The sequence below is a fragment of the Carcharhinus amblyrhynchos genome, chromosome 16 (genome assembly GCF_965287045.1).
Source record: "Carcharhinus amblyrhynchos chromosome 16, sCarAmb.v2.hapA, whole genome shotgun sequence".
NCBI classification, from domain to species: Eukaryota; Metazoa; Chordata; class Chondrichthyes; order Carcharhiniformes; family Carcharhinidae; genus Carcharhinus; species Carcharhinus amblyrhynchos.
Window position 1 is genome coordinate 6,076,125 of NC_137339.1, and position 21,551 is coordinate 6,097,675.

The following is a 21,551-nucleotide window of genomic DNA, read 5'->3' on the forward strand; positions in this document are numbered from 1 at the left end:
GATTAACTTATCTTGCCACTTCAAGGATTTAAGAATGCACACTCCCAGGTCTCTCTGCTCTTGCCCTCGCTTCAAAATTATACAGTTTAGAATCACAGAATCACTCCAGTGCAGGAGGCGGCTATTTGGCCCATAGAGCCTGCACCGACTACAATCCCACCCAGGCCCCACCTCCATAACCCCACATGACCCTTGTTAGTGTGATGGGGACTAAGGGTCAATTTAGCATGGTCAATTCACCTAACCTGCACATCTTTGAGATGTGGGAGGAAACCAGAGCACCCATAGGAAACCCGTGCAAACGCAGGGAGAACATGCAGACTTCACACAGACAGTGACTCAAGCCAGGAATCGAACTCAGGTCCCTGGGCACTGTGAGGCAGCTGTGATATCCACTGTGCCACCATGCTGCCTATTTAGAAGAGGCTGCCCTCTCCATGTTATTTCTCTAAATTGTATCTCTTCACAGCTATCCATGTTAAACTGCATTTGAGATGTCAGTCCATTTCCAAGATGTGTACATTTAGAATTTAGATCACCACCTTTAGATCCATTTATGAGAACACATAGCAATGCAAGTCTTACTAGAATTCACCCTCTTCTTACTCACAAATTACATTGCCACACTCTTGCCAATTGTTTATTTCCAGCCAGACTGCACATCAAGATCTCCTCTCCACACCCTTAGAAATTAGACCACAAAGGTGTCCTAAAATTTTATATTTTCCAAGTGGATCAAATAATCTGACAAGCAAGGCACCTCATTCACAAAATAAGTTTTTTAAAAATAAAGACAATGCATTAGAAAACCTCCCTTTTTTTTTAGGAGAATCTCCAGGCAGTGTCTTCCCAGATATTTGCCACTCTTGTCCTAGATGGTAGTGAGTTTGCAAGGTGCTAAGAAACCTTGATCAGCTCCTGCAGATGGCTCACACTGCTGCCACTATTCATTAGTGGTGGAAGGATCTGAATGTCTGTGGAAGGGGTAGCAATCAAGTGGGCTGCTTTGTCCTCGATGGTGTCTTGCTTTTTGAGTGTTATTGGAGCTGTACTCACCCAGGAAAGTGGAGAATATTCCATCACTCCTGACTTGTGCCTTGCAGATGGAGGATAGGTTTTGGTGGGTGGGGCGAACCCAATTGTGGTAATGCCGTTGAATCTCATGGGGCAGTATTAGTTCTCTCTTATTGGAGATCGCTCTTGTGCGGCACGAATATTACTTGCCAGTCCAAGTCTTGCTGCATTTGGACATGACCATCTAACTAATGCATGAATACAAACATAGAAAATAAGAGCAGAAGCAGGCCATTTGACCCCTCATTCATGCTGTGCCATTCAATAAAATCATGGTTGATCTGTGTTTTTAATTCCACACACCCAACCACTCCAGTAATCTTTAATTTCCTTGCCCAACATGAATTTATCGTCTACCTTAAAAATACTCAATGATCCTATCTTCAGCAGCTTCTGAAATAGCATTCCAAAATCTCAGCAAAATAACTTGCTTCTCATCTCTGTCCAAAAAGGACAATTTTAAAATTATGCTTAGTTTTTGTCTCAGTGACAACGGGAAACATTCTTTCCACGTATACCTTAAGACTATTCATTATATACTTCAATCAAGTCACTCCTCACTCTTCTAAACTCCAGCAGAAACAAGCACAGTCTGTCCAATCTTTTTTCACAATGCAACCTGCTCATTCCAAGTATCAATCTAGTAACCCTCTTCCGAGCCACTTCCAAATACGTACATCAAAACTGCACAGTACTCGAGATGTGACTTCATGAATGCCCTGTATGACGAAGCATAATATTCACTTCCTCTCATAACAAACAATGGCATTCCATTAGTCGTCTTAATTACTGGCTGTACCTACATACTAACATTTTGTGATTCATAACTAGAACACCCAAATCCCTCCATACCTTGGAATTCTGCAGTTGTTCTCTGTATGGTGAAAGCCAGAATAGATTTCAGAAAAGGGTGGCTGTGGCATTTAAACTATTTTAAAACACATCAGGTACAGTTGTTTATAGATGAGTTTTAAAGATATGTAGATTATAAAAACGCATCACCTTAAATGATAAAATCATAAGTGTATTATTGAATGGAAAATCATCAAGAGAAGCTCATTGTCAACTGAAACATTTGGCACATGGTAATGCAATTAGATTGGATAGCTAAAATAAAGAAGCAAAATCATGATATATGCTAGCATATAGCTATGGATCTCCTGTAAAGTCAAGCGCAAGAAGATATTCCAGACCAAAGATGAGTGCCTTAGGAGTGATGGCTCTCCCATGCATCGGTTAAGCTTGCTCTTCTAGGTGGAACATACAGCTTACAAAGTTGTCTTTTAGAGTCCAGGACCAGAATCCCAAAAGAAATTAGGAAGCCAGACAAGAAACCAACAAATTTTATAGTTTGGCATAAATGTGAGGACAGGCTGCTTCACTACAAGAGTAATTCTGCTGACAAATTAGGGATCTTTTATAGTAAAATAAACTTTATTCAACAAAGTATAAATTTAACAAATTGAAGCAACTTAACTCTGAACAGTTGAACAATAGTTAAAAAAAGGAAAAGAAACAACTCATTTCTAACTTTCCACTGTTACAGTTCCAAATAAGCAATATTCTCCTACAGACTTCAAACTCCACTTTAAACAGTTAGCAACCATAAATATATTTGCTATAAGGGGTGTAGACAGTCTTGAAGCCAAGAGAAAGAGATTGGACTTTCAAAGCAGCTTGCAGACCTGTCTATAAACAAACGCAGAACCGAAAATTGTTTCTCTGCTACAAACCTAGCTCCTCCCATGACCTACGTTATATCAGACTGTCAGTCAACGCAATATAAAACACTAGGGAGAAATCTTCATCTGTAAACAAAAATCCATTAGCTCTCTTCTAAGTAAACACTACATAGCTAAAATGAGTAATTATCCTGCTTTCGCAGCACCTGAGCTGCATTCCTTCCAACCATACTGAACCTGTTGAAAAAGCAACTGAATGTTAAGACATTCCGCTTAACCATATAAAAAAATACCTATAGCAACTACTTTCATCACAACCTTTGAAGTCCTCAGGCCCTACAGCATCTTACAGCCAAAACAAAATTCTGAAGCAAATAATTAGGAAGAATACAAGAGCAAGACAGCTTCTCAGCAGAATCTACTGCTGAGAAGTTGTTTCACCTTTCAGAGGCTTAAAACTGGGGGAGGGGTCATGATCTCAGAATAGAGAGGCAGCCATTTAGGACTGAAATGAGGAGAAACACTTTTATCCAAAGGGTTATGGATCTTTGGAATTCTCTACAGGAGAGAGCTGTGGATGCTCAGTCATTGAATTCTATATTTTTGAGGGTACTAAGTGTGGATTGGTCAGGAAAGGATCATGGTCAATGACCTTATTAAAAACAGCAAGAGATGGGTGAAATCCTAAATGAATATTTCTCATCAACATTTACTGTTGAGAATGGCATGGATGTTAGGGAACTTGAGGGAATAAATAATGATGTCCTGAGGAATATACATGTTACAGAGGTGGTGATTTTGGAACTCTTAAAACATATCAAGGTAGATAAATCACTGGGACCTGAAGTATATCTCAGGATGTTGTGGGAGACTAGGGAGGAAATTGTGGGTTCCCAGCAGAGATATTTGAATTAATCATTGGCAGCCACAGGCAAGATGCCTGAAGATTGGAGGGTGGCAGATGTTGTGCCTTTGTTTAAGAAAGCCCGGTGAGCCTAACATCTGTAGTGGGTAAGTTGTCAGAAGGTATTTTGAGAGACAGGATATGCAAACATTTAGAGACAATCAGCATGGCTTCGTCAGTGGAAAATCATGTCTCACAAGTTTGATGGGGTTTTTTTGAAGGGGTAACCAAGAAGGTGGATGATAGCATAAGAACATAAGAAATAGGAGCAGGAGTAGGCCATCTAGCCCTTCGAGCCTGCCCTGCCATTCAACAAGATCATGGCTGATCTGAAGTGGCTCAGTTCCACTTTCCCACTTTCTCCCCATAACCCTTAATCCCCTTGCCTACCAAAAACCTATCTACCCGCATCTTAAATATATTTAGCGAGGTAGCCTCAACCACTTGAACGGGCAGAAAATTCCAAAGATTCACCACCCTTTGAGTGAAGAAGTTCCTCCTCAACTCCGTTCTAAACTGCCCCCCTCCTCCCTTATCTTGAGGCTGTGCCCTCTAGTCCTGCTGTCCTTTGAGTGGGAAGAACCTCTCCACCTCTACCCTATCCATCCCTTTCATCATCTTATACGTCTCAATGAGATCTCCCCTCATCCTTCTAAACTCTAACAAGTACAAGCCCAGTCTATTCAGCCTCTCCTCATAGCTCAACCCCCTCAACTCCGGTATCAGCCTAGTGAACCTCCTCTGCACTCCCTCCAAGGCCAAAATATCCTTGCGCAGGTGCGGCGACCAAAACTGCACACAGTACTCCAGCTGCAGCTTCACCAGTGCCCTGTACAGGCACTATGGCAGTTAGTGAGATGTACTATGGCAGTGCGGTTGACGTTGTCTACATGGTAGGTCGTTGAATAACGTTAAATCTCATGGGATCCAGGGCAAGGTAGCCAAATGGGTACAAAACTGTCTTACTGATAGTAGACAGAGGGTGGTTGTAGAGGGTTGTTTTTCAGTAAGTTTGCAGATGACACTAAGATTAGTGGCATAGTGGACAGTGAAGGTCGTCAAGGATTGCAGTGGGACTTTGCTCAATTGGGCCAGTAAGCTGACAATGACAGATGGAGTTTAATTTAGACAAACGCGAGGTGATGCAATTTGGTAGTTCGAACCAGGGCAGGACTTAGTTAAAGGTAGGGTGTTGGGAGAGTTAAAACTAAAGAGATCCATGGGTACAGGTTCACAACTCCTTGAAAGTGGAGTCACAAGTGGACAGAGTGGTGAAGGTGGCATTTGGCCTGCTTGGTTTCATTGGTCAGAACACTGAATACAGGGGTTGGGATATTTTTCTGAAGTTGTACAAGACATTGGTAAGGCCACACTTGGAATACGGTGTATAGTTCTCGTCACCCTATTATAGAAAGGATATTAAACTAGAAAGAATGCAGAAAAGATTTACTAGGATGCTACCAGGATTTGATTATTTGAGTTAAAGAGAGGCTGAATAGACTTTTTCCCCATGGAGCATACGAGACTTAAGGGGTGATCTTATAGGGGTCTATAAGATAACGAGGGGCGTAGATCAGTTAGAGAGTCAACATCTTTTCCCAGAAAGCAGGGGAGTCTAAAACTAGAGGGCATAGGTTTAAGATGAGAGGGGAAAGACACAAAAGGGTCCAGTAGGGTATTTTTTTTTCACAGAGGGTTGAGTGTCTCTGGAACAAGCTGCCAGAGGTAGGAGTTGAGACAAGTACAATTCTGGGTTTTTTAAAAAGCGTTTAAGCAGTTAAATGGGTAAGATGGGTCTAGAGGGATTTGGGCCAAACATGGGCAATTGGGATTAGTTTAGGTGGTTAAAAAAGGGCAGCATAGGTAAGTTGGGCCGAAGGGCCCGTTTCCATGTTGTAAACCTCTATAATTCTCTAACAGCAGGCCCAAAGGGCATATTGCCTACTCTTATTCCTATTTCTTATGTCTTATGCCTTTTGCTCTTTCACATCTGAAAGAAGAGCTGATTAGGTGCATTGACCCAAACAGGAGCCAGACCATGACCTCATTTAAGGTCAAGCCAAATAAATAAACTCAAGTTAAATCAGGACAAAGTAAAAAAGGGGCAGCTCCCCAAAAGGAAGGGGAACAGCCTGAACAAAATCAAAGTGCAAAGGAATTTCACAGTAACTTCACTGCAGTGTTAATGTAATCCTTACTTATGACTAACAAAATAAACGTTAAAAATTTTTCAAATTGCGCCATGGAACCTGAAAGGGAAGACAGGCCTAGATTTAAGATTACATCTAAAAGTCAGCAACTGTGTTGGCAATGAGCCGGTGCTGCCTTGAAGTTGTCAATATGGATTGTGCGCTTAAGTCTCTGGACTGAGGCTGGAGCTCACAACCTCTGGCTGAGACAGGATTTTCGTTTTTTTTAAAAAAATTATCACAGGTATTGGGATACAGTGAAAAGGATTGTTTCCTCTGTACTATGTAAAGCATACCCTTCATAGAGTACATGGGGAGAAGGAGACAGTGCAGAATTAGTGTAACAGTCACAGTTAGGGTGTAGAGAAAGATCAGCTGAATATCTGGTCAGTCCATTCAAAAGTTTAATGGCAGCAGAGAGGATGCTGCTCGAGAGTCAACTGCTACCTGACCTCAGATATGAGCGTCTTTTTCCACCAGGTGGTGGTGGTGGTGGAAGAGTGTATGTACAGGGGTGTGTGGGGTCCTTGATTATGCTGGCTGCTTTCCTGAGGCAGCAGGATGTTTAGGCGGAGTCAATGGATAGGTGGCTGGTTTGCATAATGGACTTGGACTACGTGTACAACCCTTGGTAGTTTTTTGCAGTCTTAGTAAGAGCAGGAACTGTGATACATCAAGGATGCTTTCTATTATGCATCTGTAAAATTGGAGAGTCGTAGCAAACATGTGGAACTTCTTCAGCCTACTGGAGAAAGTAGTGGCACTGGTGGACTTTCTTAACTATGGCGTTGGTGTGGAGGGACTAGGACACGTTGCTGCTGATCTGGACATCGAGAAACTTGGGAGTTTGGAAACAATTTCCACTTCACCACTGTTGATGTAGTTTGTGCACTACGCTTCCTGAAGTTGATGTCCATCTCCTTCAGTTTACTGACATTAAAGGGAGAGATTGTTGTCACACCATTTCAGCAGATTCTCTTTCCCATTCTCCGTCTCATCATTGTCTGAGATCGACCCATTACAACAGTGACATCAGCAAACTCGAAAATGGAGTTAGAATGGAATTAGCCACACAGTTAAGTAGTGTAGTAGGGCCTGAGAACACAGCCTTGTGGGGCACCGGTGTTGGGGACGATCATGGAGATGTTGTTGCCGATCCGTACTGATTGCAGTCTGTGAGTTAGGAAGTCTAGGGTCCAGTCACAGAGGGAGGAGCCAAGCCCAAGGCCAGAGTTGGAGGAATATTGTTGTTGAAGGCTGAGCTGCAGTCAATAAATAGAAGTCTGACATCAGCTTTGACAAGGGCCATCTGGACTCAAAACAGATACTGCCAGACCTGCTGAGATTTTCCAGCATTTTCTTTTTTGATTTCAGGAGTAACATGACATATAGGTGTCCTTGTTATCCAGGTGTTCCAGGGTTGAGTATAGGGCCGGAGGGTGGCATCTGTTGACTATAGGCGAACTGCAGCGGATCCAGGCAATCTGGAAGAGTGCCTGACTAATTTTTCGAAGTACTTTGTAATGAAAGATGTCAGAACCACCAGGCGGCAGTCAAGGTGCACTGCCTACTTTTCTTTGGTTCAGGGGTGTGATGGTTGTGTTCTTGAAGTAGATAGGGACTTCAAATCTGAGTAAGGAGGTTAAAGATATCTGCCAACACTCCTGCCTGTTGCTCTGCGTGCAACACCTGAGTACCCACTCACAATTGTGTGATAAAGCAGAAAAATACATTACGTTCAAAATATTTTCACAAATTAGTCACTTGGCCAGATTGGGAACTATCAATATTTAAGTCAATAATACAACATGCCTGGCTATTGATATTAATTTTTAACCAAAATGAACAGCATTATTTAGCAGTAGTCTGTAAATATACCTTTGACATCCCCAGGAGGTCAAAGACAATTTTCTCTATCCTATGGGCACATTTCAACTGACCATGACATCTTCAGGATAGGGAAGAGAAAACAAAAACACCCGGTTATCTGATTACTTTAGAAAGTTCTCAATAATGGTGAAGAAACAACTAGGTTTTCCTAAAAACCCAACTTTTACGATCCTTTGGGGAACGATATTACCACCTGTACCCAGTCTAGTTTACATTTGACTGTAGACTCTCAGGAATGTGTGTGACTCCTCATCAGTACCCTCTGGAAAGGGCAGAGTCAAAAAGCCTCAAGATTGGAACGATTCAAACAAACTCACCACCACCTTCTCAAGGAACAAGAGATGAGCAACCAATGCTGTCTCATGACATCCACACCCCATTAATGAATTTCTAAACTATTGTCCAATATTTCCCTTTGTACCCTCCTACAGTGGGACACCAGGGAAATCAACACCAGGTACAGTGATGTCCCCCCAAACCGAACAACCTCAATTATTTTTAAAGAAACAACTGTATCTGAAAAAAAAAACACTTGTTTAAAAACAACACAAGCCAATTATTGTCACTGGCACTGAAGATAAAATTAGGTTTGGATAATTAAAAAACCCCGAGACTAAACTACGTGAAGTCTCGGTATGACACTGCACATTTAGTCACTGACTCAGTACAAACATCCCCGCTCTGTAACGATGAGTCAGGTCACATTTTTGAGACAATTATTCACTCGGATGCAATTCACCTGCGCGCCAACTTAACAAAAACAAACACAAACACGAGGCTTTTTTTGCGGCTGTTGTTGTCATTTTACCTTCCGTCTCCGCTGATCAGGCAGGAGGTGGATGAGCAGTAGCACGGATGCTGAGAGCTGAGCTGGGTTCTGTGTGGCAGGGCGGGAATGGAGTGAGGAACAGGCCGGAGCCTGCGGCCTAGGCCCCGCGTTTGCCTCCTCTTCGCGCGCGCACGCGCGCTTTCCCTCACACAGGAAGCTGCGGGACTCCGGCGTGGCACACACCGTCGGAAGTTTTGCGTTTTTAAGAGCGGGAGAGGTAGGATGGAAATCAGGAGCTAATGGTCGGAGGCTTCTTCCTTTCCTCACCCCCCCGCTCTCACTCCGTGCCGCTAACCCCGACGTCGCCTGTTTACATTCAAACCTCTAGTGAACGCACAGCGCGTGCGCGTCGCGCGAACCCCGCCTCCCCGCACGCAAGCACGCACGCACGCACAGGCCAACGTGCTCCCCGCAGGTTGGCACGCACGGACCGACGTGCTCCCGTAGACAAGCACGCACGCACGTACGCACGGACCGACGTGCTCCCCGCAGGCAGGCAGCAGGCGCGCACGCACGCACGTACGCACGAACCGACTACCGCGCGCTCAGACGCAGGAGTGACTCTCTCCGCCCCGCCTCCGCCGCCGCTGTGTGCGAAGAAAGCACGTGACGTCCATAGCTGACGTCAGCCGAAATGACGTTCACCCTACCCCACCCCCCCCCCCCCCCACCCCGGCCCCCGCCTGCGGGAATCGAGCCGCATTTGAAATTCCCGCCCAACCGCCATCTGCGAGGCACGCGGCAGCTTCCTCAAACGCTCAATATTCCTCCGTGGGGACAGCGACAACAAGGAGCCTTGTTTTAAGCCCGGTTTTATGATAAAAGGGATTATTATAAAGATATGGAGAGAATGTTTGCGGTAGCAGGCGTGGTTGACACTCAGTCCTCGTCCCCAAAGGGCGTGACTTGACGAAGGAGCCGGAATTGACGAGGTATTTTCTTTGAGTTTAAGATAAAAGCAAATTACCGTGGATGCTGGAATCTGAGCCAAAAATAGAAAATGCTAGAAAATCTCAGCCAGTCTAACAGCACCATTTAGGGGTGGCACAGTGGTTAACTGCCGCACAGTGGTTAACTGCCACACAGTGCCAGGGACTCGGGTTCGATTCCCGTCTTAGGTCACTGTCTGTGTAGGTTTCCTCTGGGTGCTCCGGTTTCCTCCCACACTTCAAAGATGTGCGGGTTAGGTGGATTGGCCATTATAAATTGCCCCTTAGTGTCAGGGAGATTGGCAGGGTAAATGCTTGGGCTTACAAAATAGGGACTGGGTGTGATCATGATTGGTACAGTCTAGGACCAAATGGCCTCCTTCTCTACTGTAGGGATTCAATGATCTGTGGGGAAAGAATAGAGCCCTGAAAACATTGACTGTAAGCCATCCCCTATGGACAAGTCCTCTGTATACAGAGAATCTGCTCAGATGAAGATCACAAGAGACACCTCCAGACACTGAAAGACATCCTCGTAAGAACAGGATATGGCGCTCGACTGATTGATCGAGGATTCTGACACACCACAGTGAAAACCCACACCAACCTCGTCAGGAGACAAACACGGGACACGGCGGACAGAGTACCCTTCATCGTCCAGTACTTTCCCAGAACAGAGAAGCTACAACATCTTCTCCAGATCCTTCAACACGTCATTGATGAAGACGAACATCTCGCCAAGACCATCCCCACACCCCACTTCCTGCCTTCAAATAACCACACAACCTCAAACAGACCATTGTCTGTAGCAAACTACCCAACCTTCAGGAGAACAGTGACCACTACACCACACAACCCCTGCCAGAGCAACCTCTGCAAGACATGTCAGATCATGGAGAATGCTAGCACGAGGGGGCATGGCTTTAAATTAAGGGGTGGTAGTTATAGGACGGATGTCAGGGGTAGGTTCTTTACCCAGAGAGTGGTGAGGGATTGGAATGCCCTGCCTGCTGCAGTTGTAAATGCGCCTAGTTTGGGGGCGTTTAAGAGATCTGTGGATAGGTTTATGGACGAAAAGGGATTGGTTTAGATTAGTGGGTCAGTGTTTTTTAAAAAAAAACTGGTCGGCGCAACATCGTGGGCCGAAGGGCCTGTTCTGCACTGTAATGTTCTATGTTCTATGTTCTATCTCACATGCGAACACCATTCACCAGGTACATGGTACATATCCTTGTGACTTGGCCAACATTGTCTACGTGATACGCTGCAGGAAAGGATATCCCGAGGCATGGTACATTGGGGAGACCATGCAGACATTATGACAATGGAAGAATGTACACCGCTCGACAATCACCAGGCAGGTGTGTTCCCTTCCAGTTGGGGAACATTTCAGCAGTCACAGGCATTTGGCCTCTGATCTTTGGATAAGCGTTCTCCAAGGCAGCCTTCACAACACACATGAGGATGGCCTGAACCGGGATCTTGAGTTCATGTCACACTATCTGTAACCCCCACAACTTGCCTGGGCTTGCAAAATCTCACTAACTGTGCTGGCTGGAGACAATGTACACCTATTCAACTTGTGCTTGGCCCTCTCTCCACTCCCATTGCCTGTACCTTCAAGACTTGATTACCTGTAAAGACTCACATTCCAACCATTATCTTGTAAATTGAATTTGTGTCTATATATGCCCTGTTTGTGAACACAACTCCCATTCACCTGTTGAAGGGACAATGCTCCGAACGCTTGTGCTGCCAAATAGACCCGTTGGAATTTAACCTAGTGTTATGAGATTTCTTACTGTGTTTACCCCAGTCCAAAGCCAGCATCTTCACATCACGTATCCTCTTTCCACAGATGCTGTCACCTGTGCTGAGATTTTCTAGCATTTTCTGTTAGTTTTTTTGCATAGCACGTTAGGATGGGGAATGTGTTAGCCAGAAAGACAGACGGGTGCAGGTTCAATGGCAGCTTTCAATAGAGAATGTGATGAGAGACTTCAAAAAGGGATAACACTATGCAAAGTTGTGAATACGGAATGCTGGAGTTGAGGCGATCTTTCAAAGAGCCAGCACAGCTGTGGGCCAAATGGCCTCTCCATACTGCAGCAACATTGATAAAGAGATTGTTTTAGAAAAACTCACTGTTTAAAAGTTGATATGTCATCAGGACTGATATGAGGATGATTTGATTTATTATTGTCATATGTATTGGGATACAGGGAAAAGTATTGTTTCTTGCGCGCTCTACAGACAAAGCATACTGTTCATAGAGTACATAGGGGAGAAGGAAAGGAGAGGGTGCAGAATATAGTGTTGTAGTCATAGCTCGGGTGTAGATAAAGGTTAACTTAATATAAAAAGGGAGGCCCATTCAAGTCTGATGGCAGTAGGGAAGAAGCTGTTTTTGAGGCAGTTGGTTTGCGATCTCAGACTTTTGTATCATTGAATCATAGAACCCTACAGTGCAGAAAGAGGCCCTTCGGCCCATGAAGTCTGCACCAAACACAATCCCACCCAGGCCCTACCCCCATATCCCTACATATCATACCCACTAATCCCTCTAACCTACACATCCCTAGATACTAAGGGGCAATTTCTTAGCATGGCCAATCAACCTAACCTGCACATCTTTGGACTGTGGGAGGAAACCGGAGTACCCGGAGGAAACCCATGCAGACATGAGGAGAACGTGCAAACTCCACACAGACAGTGACCTGAGCCGGGAATCAAACTCAGGACCCTGGAGCTGTGAAACAGCAGTGCTAGCCACTGTGCTACCGTGCCGCCCTTCTTCTCCCAACGGAAGAAGGTAGAAGAGACAATGTCCGGGGTGCATGGCTTATTATGCTGGTTGCTTTGCTGAGGCAGTGGGAAGTGTAGACAGAGTCAATGGATGGAAACCTGGTTTGCGTAATGGACTGGGCTCATTCATAACCCTTTGGAATTTATTGCGGTCTTGGTCAGAACAGAAGCCATACCAAGCAGTGACACATCCAGAAAGAATGCTTTTTATGGTAAAAGTTGATGAGATTTCTGAGGGAAGAAAGAATTGAAATTGCAAACCAAAAGTGAAAACACTGGAAAAAGGTTAGCCATAAACTTCCAATCCTCTTTTAGATAAAGGACCAGAAGACTGGAGAATTGCAGATAATACGCCCTCGTTCGCCCTGGAGGGAGTGCAGAGGAGGTTTACTAGGCTGATACCGGAGTTGAGGGGATTGAGCTATGAGGAGAGGCTGAATAAACTAGGCTTGTACTCGTTAGAGTTTAGAAGAATGAGGGGAGATCTCATTGAGACGTATAAGATGATGAATGGGATGGATAGGATAGAGGTGGAGAGACTCTTCCCGCTCAAAAAAGACAGTAGGACTAGGGGGCACAGCCTCAAGATAAAGGGGAGGCGGTTTAGAACGGAGTTGAGGAGGAACTTCTTCACTCAACGGGTGGTGAATCTCTGGAATTCTCTGCCCGTTGAAGTGGTGGAGGCTGCTTCGCTAAATATTTTTAAGAAGCGGGTTGATGGGTTCTTGATAAGAGAGGGGATTAAGGGTTATGGGGAGAGGGCGGGAAAGTGGAACTGAGCCACGACAGATCAGCCATGATCTTATTGAATGGCGGGGCAGGCTCGAAGGGCTGGATGGCCTACTCCTGCTCCTATTTCTTATGTTCTTATGTTCTTATGTTCAATAAAGGGTGTAAGAACGAACTCAGCAATTACAGGCTCGTCAGCTTAACCTTGGTGATGAGGAAGCTTTTAGAGAAAATAATCTGAAACAAGAATGTTGTTCATCCACCTTCGTCGATGAGGACCATGACACCATTAGTCATGTTGAGGCTGGATGGGATGCGTCTGAAGATGACTGATCAGGCCAATTCGGGCACGGAATGTCCTGGCACATATTGGACAGACTTGTGGAGGCACCATAGTTAGAACCATAGAACATTACAGCACAGAAACAAGTCGTTTGGCTCTTCTTGGCTGTGCCGAACCATTTTTCTGCTTATTCCCACTGACCTGGACCATATCCCTCCACACCTTTGTTGTTGCGCTGGTGGCTCTGGAATTGCGCAGCTCGTGCTTAAGTTGTGCTTCAGCAATGCACCTTGCTTTGTAAGCTTGACAGCCTTTTGTGGATGAGGCAGCGCCAGGTAGGGCGGTTTAGTGCCAGAGTTTCCCAGGTGGTGGTGGCTATGTCAAGCGACTTCAGGAAGGCCTTGAGTGTGTCTTTGTCATGTTTCTTCTGCCCTCCATGCGAGCGTCTTCCAGCAGAGAGTTCCCCAAAATGGAGCTGCTTGGGTATGCACTCATCTGGCATGCAGATGACATGACCTGCCCACCAGGTCTGCACTCACATCAGCAGTGTGTGGATTGATGGTAGACTTGCTCTAGAGAGATCTTCAGTGTCTGCTACTTTGTCTTGCCATCTGACGCGTAATATTCTGCGAAGACAAGTCATGTAGAAATGATTGAGCCATTTTACATGCTTTCGATACACAGTAGTGAGAGTAATGAGTACCTCGGCGCCTTCAGTTTTGTTGCTGGGCTGATTCCTCAATGTTCTCCGACAGTGGAGCGCAGTCTACCGAAAGCAGAACTTGCTTTTGCTATTCTGCAGTTAACTTCTGTATCAATAGTCACGGCTTGGGAGAGGGTGCTGCCAAGATAAGTGAACTGGTCCACTGCCTGTAGTTTCTGCCTTTTGATTGTGATTATGGGTTCTGTGTATGGGGCATGAGGAGCAGGCTGGTGCATGACTTTGGTCTTTTTAATGTTGATGGTGAGTCCAAAGTTGTCACAAGCCGTGGAAAATTTGTCCATACTGACTTGCATCTCTGGCTCTGAGTCAGTATACAAGGCGCAGTCATCGGCAAAGAGGAACTCTCTCAGAACAGTCTCCTTCACTTTGATAATAGCTTGAAGTCACCTCAGGTTGAAGAGCTTCCCATCCACTCTGTACTTGAGACTGATTCCAGTAACACTGTCCTGGAAGGCATCATTCAGCATGGCAGTAAACATCATTCTGAACAGTATGGGTGCGAGCACACAGCCCTGTTTGATGCCATTGGTGACTGGGAATGTCTCAAAGGATTCTCTGCCATCCAGTACTCTAGACATCATGCCGTCATGGAACAGGCTTTCCATCTGAATGAATTTGGAGGGGCAGCTGTATTTTGACACGATCCTCCACAGGCCTTGTTGGCTGACAGTATTGAAGGCTTTTGCGAGGTCAACAAAGGTTGTGTAGAGCTCGCGATCCTGCTCTTGACACTTCTCCTGAAGTTGGTGCGCAGCAAAAATCATGTCAATAGTCCTGCGACCTTTGTGGAAGCCACACTGTGACTCTGGAAGCAGGCCCAGCTCCAGATGATTGACCAGACGATTTATCAGGACTCTTGCGAAGGTTTTTCCCGTGATGGGGAGCAGCAAGATTCCTCTGTGGTTGTCACAAACTTGCCGATTGCCCTTACTCTTGTAGAGATGTACAATGGAAGCATCTTTAAGTTCCTGAGGAACGGCTCCTTGCTTCCAAAAAGACTGGAACAACTCGGTGAACTTCTCGATAAGTACAGGACCAGCAGTTTTGTAGATCTCTGCGGGTATGGCATCTGCCCCTGGGGCTTTGCCGCTGGATAGCTGGCTGACAGCTTTTGTGACTTTGGCTACTATTGGTGAGTCATCCATGGCGCTGTTGATATCGACCTGGGGAATCCTGTTTATCACCTCATCATTAATAGATGATGGTCGGTTGAGGACGGCTTCAAAGTGTTCAGCCCATCCCTACTGGATCTGAGCCTTCTCTGTAATGAGAGTTGTACCATCTACACTCAGGAAGGGGAAACTCCTGAGAGATTAAGGTCTAGAGAGTGTTGGGGGCTTCATAGAACCGTTTCAAGTTGTTTCTGTCAACATACCCCTGTATTTCATCTGCCTTGGTGCTCAGCCAGGTGTCCTGCACTTTACGCAGTTTATTCTAGACTGTCCTGTGAGCACTGGTAAAAGCATTTTTCTTGGCAGCTGATGATGGTCGTTCTGACAGGCCCGATGAAGACAGTGCTTTTCAACAAGCAGAGCATGTATCTCCTCATCATTCTCATTGAACCAGTCATGCTGCTTGCGGGTAGGGGGCCCGAGTGTAGATGAATGGACAGCATCCCTGAAGCGTTCCCAGTTGTCCTCAGCGCTGCCTGTGAAGTGTAGGTCAGCAAGCTTGATTTCTAAGTCTTCAGCCAGTGCTGAAGCAATACTTGGCCGCATTAATTCTTTTCATAACCTTGCTTCCTTGTGGTCGCCTCTTGGGTCTGATATGGAGCCTCATTTTGGAGTTAATGAGCCTGTGATCAGCCCAGCAGTCAGCACCACACATGGCCTTGGTCACTCTGGCATCCTGCTTGTCTTTTCTCCTGACAATGACATAATTGATAAGATGCCAACGCTTAGAGCAGGGGTGCATTCAGGAGGTCTTGTTACGGGTAGGCAGATGGAAGGTTGTGTTGGTGATGAGGAGGTCGTATGCTGCACAGGTCTTCATTCAGAGTAGGCCTTTGCTGTTACACTTGCCCACTCCATGCCTCCCAATGACTCCCTGCCAGAGTGCAGAGTCACAACCTACTGTTGCATTGAAATTGCCAAGCAACATCAGCTTGTTGGTACTGCTCACCACTGATAGTAAGGCGTCTAGTTCTTCATACACTTGTCTTTCATCTCGTCCGGGTTGTTCATTGTGGGGGCTTAGGTGCTGATCAGGATGCCTTGACTTCTGTTCTGTAGTGGAAGCTGTAATGTCATAAGCCGGTTGTTCAGTCTTGGGTAGATTAGCAAGTTTCCGAACAAGGTGACTCCTGATGGCAAATCCAACTCCAACATCATGATGCACATCACTGCTGCGATCGCTCCAGAAAAAAGTGTATCCACCTCCGGTTTCAGTCAACTGACCTACATTGGCAAGACGAGTTTCACTCAGGGCTGCAAAGTAAATGGTGTAAGTTGCAAGCTCTCTGGTAACTAAGGCTGTTCTTCTCTCTCATCTGTCTGCTGGAGGGTTGTCCAAAAGTGTGCGCACGTTCCAAGTATCAATGGTGAACGGTGTCACCTCGTGTTTTATTTTGTTTGACTGCAAGATGGGATCCCCGCCAGCTGCGGTAAACTGGCCAGGGTGTAGTGAAGCAGGCAACGTTTAGGGCACCTTTTCTAGCCCCTTCCTCATTCTACAGAGGTGAGCAATGCGTTCCTGAAGAGGACTGCTCAGATGTCCAGGTAGACGCCAAGTTTCACTGCTGCTTCTGTCAGTGGAAAGCAGCCATTAGACCCAAGCCGCCTGTGTGCAGGTCTGTGACTACAGCTCCTAGTGTATCCACACCTGCTGCTTTGTCGCTCGCCCATCACCACAGGACTTCAAAGGTTGAACAGGACGATGATGATGGTGTCAAGACTAGTGCTTGATTTGGATTAAAGTGAGGGAGAGTTGCGCAGCATCAGCCTCACTCTCTCTTCCCAATTTCAATCTGGATCAGATGGTAAGACAAGAGTCAAGATGGCTGGAGATGGGACTAGGCGCAGTGGATGACCAGGACGTCTTCTGTATCTTGTCCTGCTCTTCGCATTCCACAACGCCTGCAGAGACCGCCTTCTTGATCATTGGACCTTCCATTGGTCTCGTCCGCTCAATCTGCTGGAGTCTGTCTTCACATGCTGGGATAGACATCTCCTTATCTCACTAAGGGTTGAGACCTGTCGGCTACCCTCACCCGGTTTAGCTGGCTTGTCGAAGCTGTTGCCCAGGGTGTGACAGCTATGGGGAGCCGCAGGTGAGAGCTGAGTGCTAGGTGGGGACAAAGGGTGGACAAACCACCCTGAGAAGGATGCAAACAAGAATAACAATCACCTGAAAGCTTGTGCTACCAAATAAACCTGTTGGACTTTAACCAGGTGTTGTGAGACTACTTACTGTGCCTAACTCAGTCCAATGCTGGCAACTCCACATCACAATCACCTGAACAAGCGTTGATTAAGGAAAATCAGCATAAATTTCTCCAAGGCAAATCATGTTTAACTAACTTGATTTGAGTTTTTTGATGACATAATTAATATAGATGTGGGGAATGTGGTTGATGTGATGTACATGGTCTTCCAAAAGGTGCTTAATAAAGCATCACATAATAGGCTTGTCAGCAGTGTTGAAGTCTATGGAATAAATGGGAAAGTAACAGCCTAGGTATGAAGTTGGCTGAATAACAGAAATAGAATACAAGTCGGTCTGGAGGAAATAATTTTCCCGCAGGGTTGGTATGAAAACCAGTTCTTCAGTTTTGCCAGTGGCAAGAATCTTGGCAGATGCAAGGGGCAAATTCAGAGTGAGACCTGTGAGATACTATGCCTTTAAGAAATGAATTTGTGTCATGTTTCTTCATGTTTCATAATTGATCCTTATTGCTGGAATGTTTATTTTAATTTAGGTTAATGCAGTGTTGTTATTTTAATGTTTTCCCTTGGGATTTTTCAGAGTAGGGTTTTATTAGGTTGATTGACAGGAAAATCATGCAACTGGGCAGGTCTAGGCTCACAGAGAAAAACAAGCTCAGTTGCTGCTAGGGATCTTCTGGGAGAAGAAGCTCTCTATATTTCTTTTTTCCTTTCTCTGGAGATTGGAGTCTAGGATCTGCCCGGAAAATTTCTCTGAAATTCTAATGTTTGAAGATTGATCTTTCTCTGGAGGGTCCTTTATGACAGTCAAAAGACAGGTGCATTTCTGAATCTTTATCCAGAGGAGTTAAAGGGCTGAAAGTCTAAAAGCCATGTAAGCCTGTACGGTTTGTGCTAATTGGTTCTGAAGAGGAATTTATATCTTCGGGAATATTTTTAGTTTTTTTTAAATTTGAATTTGATTTATCATTGTCACATGTATTAACATACAGTGAAAAGTATTGTTTCTTGCATGTAATACAGATAAAACATATTGTTCATAGAGAACGAAAGGAGAGAGTGCAGAATGTAGTGTTACAGTCATAGCTCGGGTGTAAAGAAAGATCAACTTAATGCCAGGTGAGCCCATTCAAAAGTCTGACAGCAGCAGGGAAGAAACTGTTCTTGAGTTAGTTGGTACGTGACCTCAGACTTTTGTATCTTTCTCCTGAAGGAAGAAGGTCGAAGAGAGAATATCTGGGATGTGTGGGGGTCCTTAATTACGTTGGCTGCTTTGCTGAGGCAGCAGGAAATGTTGATGGGATCAATAGATGGGAAGGTGATTTGTGTGATGGATTGGGCTACATTCACAACCTTTTGTAGTTCCTTGTGGTCTTGGGCAGAGCAGGAGCTGTACCAATCTGTGATACAATCAGAAAGAATGCTTTCTATGGTGCATCTGTAAAAGTTGGTGAGAGTCGTAGCTGACATGCTAAATTTCCTTAGTCTGCTGAGAAAGTAGAGACATTGGTGGGCTTTCTTAACTATACTGTCAGCATGAGGGGACTAGGACAGGTTGTTGTTGATCTGGATACCTAAAAACTTGAAGCTCTCGACCCTTTCTACTTCGACCCCATTGATGTAGAGAGGGGCATGTTCTCCTTTATGTTTCCTGAAGGTGATGACAATCTCCTTTGCTTTGTTGACATTGAGGGAGAGATTATTGTTGCCGCACCAGTTCACCAGATTCTCTATCTCATTTCTGTACTCTGTCTCGTCATTGTTTGATATCTAACCTACGATCATGGTCATCAGCAAACTTGAAAATCGAATTGGAGGGAAATTGGGCCGCACAGTCATAGGTGTAGAAGGAGTGTAGTAGGGGACTGAGAACCCAGCCTTGTGGGGCACCGATGTTGAGGATGATCATGGAGGAGGTGTTGTTGCCTATCCTTACTGTTTGTGATGTTGCAACTATATTGGAATCATAGAAGCAGCTAGCAGTTAAGAATTATACGTTGTCATGTTTCTGTATTTCAATTGGTAAAAGTTACTTTAGTTCTTTTTGTTATATATCAACTGTGTTGTTAAATGAAGTTTGTTTCAAGAAAAGCTTCCTAGTGGGCCAATAGAATCACACCTTGAGTGAAATATCTTATGCTCGCGCTAATGCCAAAGTCAAAAAAGTTGGGGACTAGGCTAACTTCATAATATACCTTGGAGTTTCTGAATTGTTCCCTAACAGGCCAAAAGTTGATTTCCACCAGCGGGAAATCCAGTCAGAATTTTCCTCTCAGCAGACTCATAGTGGCCTAAAGGTGAATCGACTTTCTCACTGATCCATGTCAGGGACTCAACTTGCATGCGTTAACATATCATAGAATCATCATAGAATCCCTACAGTGCAGACAGAGGCCATTTGGCTCATCGAGTCTGCACTGACCACGATCCCATCCAGGCCCTATTCCCGTAACCCCACATATTTACCCTGCTAATCCCCTGACACTAGGGTCAATTTAGCATAGCCAATCAACCTAACCTGCATGTCTTTGAACTGTGGGAGAAAACTGGAGCACCCAGAGAAAACCCATGCAAACACGGGGAGAATATGCAAACTCCACACAGACAGTCACCTGAGGCTAGAATTGAACCTGGATCCCTGGTGCTGTGAAGTAGCAGTGCTAACCACTTTGCCACCCCACATCAAGAATGCTCATTACAAAGGTAGTTTGCTGGAATCACGTTCTCCCTTCTCATTAGATGCCATGCAAACAGAAAATTAGAGCATTCTGATTATGCCTGAAGTGATAGGCAACTGCCAACCCTCACATCACTTGTAACTTAGAGGTAAGTGCAATATTGAAAGCCTACCTGCAATACCACTGCTCTGAATCATCACCAGTGTCAAAGCAGCTGTGTAAGGCGAGACTGGTGGTGTCTCAGGCAGGACCATTCACAATGTAGGTCTCAGCAGGGCTCCTCACAAGGTTTGTTTCGCTTTCAGGAAGGGCTGTACTCTACCAACAGAGATCACTGTGGAAGGGTGGGGTTATTGATAGAGACACGAGGGTGAAGGGAACAGGGGAGAATTGGGCGTGGAAAATAGCTGCCAGAGGGATGATTGGTAGTGGGAGACCGAGAGTCGTACATGGAAGGGGTACATGCAGACTTGTCAGTGGGATGGATAGGCTTAGCGTAGCACGTGAAAGAGAGGATGCACACAGATTCAAGATTAAGGAAGGAAGGGATTGGTGTGGCACAAGAATGAAGTGCTGTGCACTGACCTATGACGGGGTAGGGAATGAGACTTGCAAAGAGGTAAGGGTCACATAAAGACCCAAGAACCAAAAGGGTGGGAAAAGGATGGTATGTTCAGTCCTGAAGGAAAAAGGGAGCTGAGTGGCAGACAGTGATAGTCCTGAGATTGAGGCCAACAATGTTGGTTGACTTAATGAAGGGATGATGCATTCTGAGAGGGGTATTAATGAGGGAGTGATGCACAAGAGATTAAAGGCATTCCTTGAGCTTTGTGCACCAGATTGTCAGGGTGATGGATTAAATGCAATCCTGGGTTGTTATGCAGCATGTTCCAGGGCTATGCATGGCACACACATAGTTCCATGGTCCAGGGAGAGGCAAGGCCAGTGTGCTCAATGGGGGTTGTGCATAGTTTAGTGTGTAGGACATAGTCAGTTCTTCACACATGATGTTCCTGGGGTGATTTACTTGGTACTGAAATGTCGTTACTATCTGAAACCTGTAAATGAGAAAAACAAAATATGTGGGATGGGGTGGGGGTACAAAAAGTCCTTGTGGTGGGGGAATTATTTCTGGATTAAAAATTTTAAAAGGTGAATTAAAAAAAATTAAGATACACAAATCCCCAGAGCTGGATGGCACCTATCCCATGTTATTGAGGGAGACAAGAGATGAAATTGTTGGGCCTCTAACAGAAATCTTTATCGTTTTGTTGGCCACTGGTGAGATCATGATGTGGTGAGGTACCAGAGGATTGGAAGATAGCCAATGTTGTTCCGTTATTTAAGAAGGGTAGCAGGGGATGAACCGGTTAATTATAGGCTAGTGAGCTTGATGTCAGTGATAGTGAAACTGCTGGAGAAGATTCTTAGGAATAGGATCTATACACATTT

General features: G+C 45.1%; 1 protein-coding gene across 2 annotated transcripts in view; it reads right to left on the reverse strand.

Moving 5' to 3' along the window:
• oser1 (oxidative stress responsive serine-rich 1) overlaps positions 1 to 8,884 on the reverse strand; it is a 51,137-nt gene extending 42,253 nt beyond the window's left edge. For both annotated transcript variants that reach the window (XM_080204613.1, XM_080204612.1), the window contains exon 1: positions 8,548 to 8,884. The gene's annotated coding sequence lies outside the window, so the exon portion shown is untranslated. The remainder of the gene's footprint in view (positions 1 to 8,547) is intronic.
• Positions 8,885 to 21,551: the final 12,667 nt, after the last annotated feature.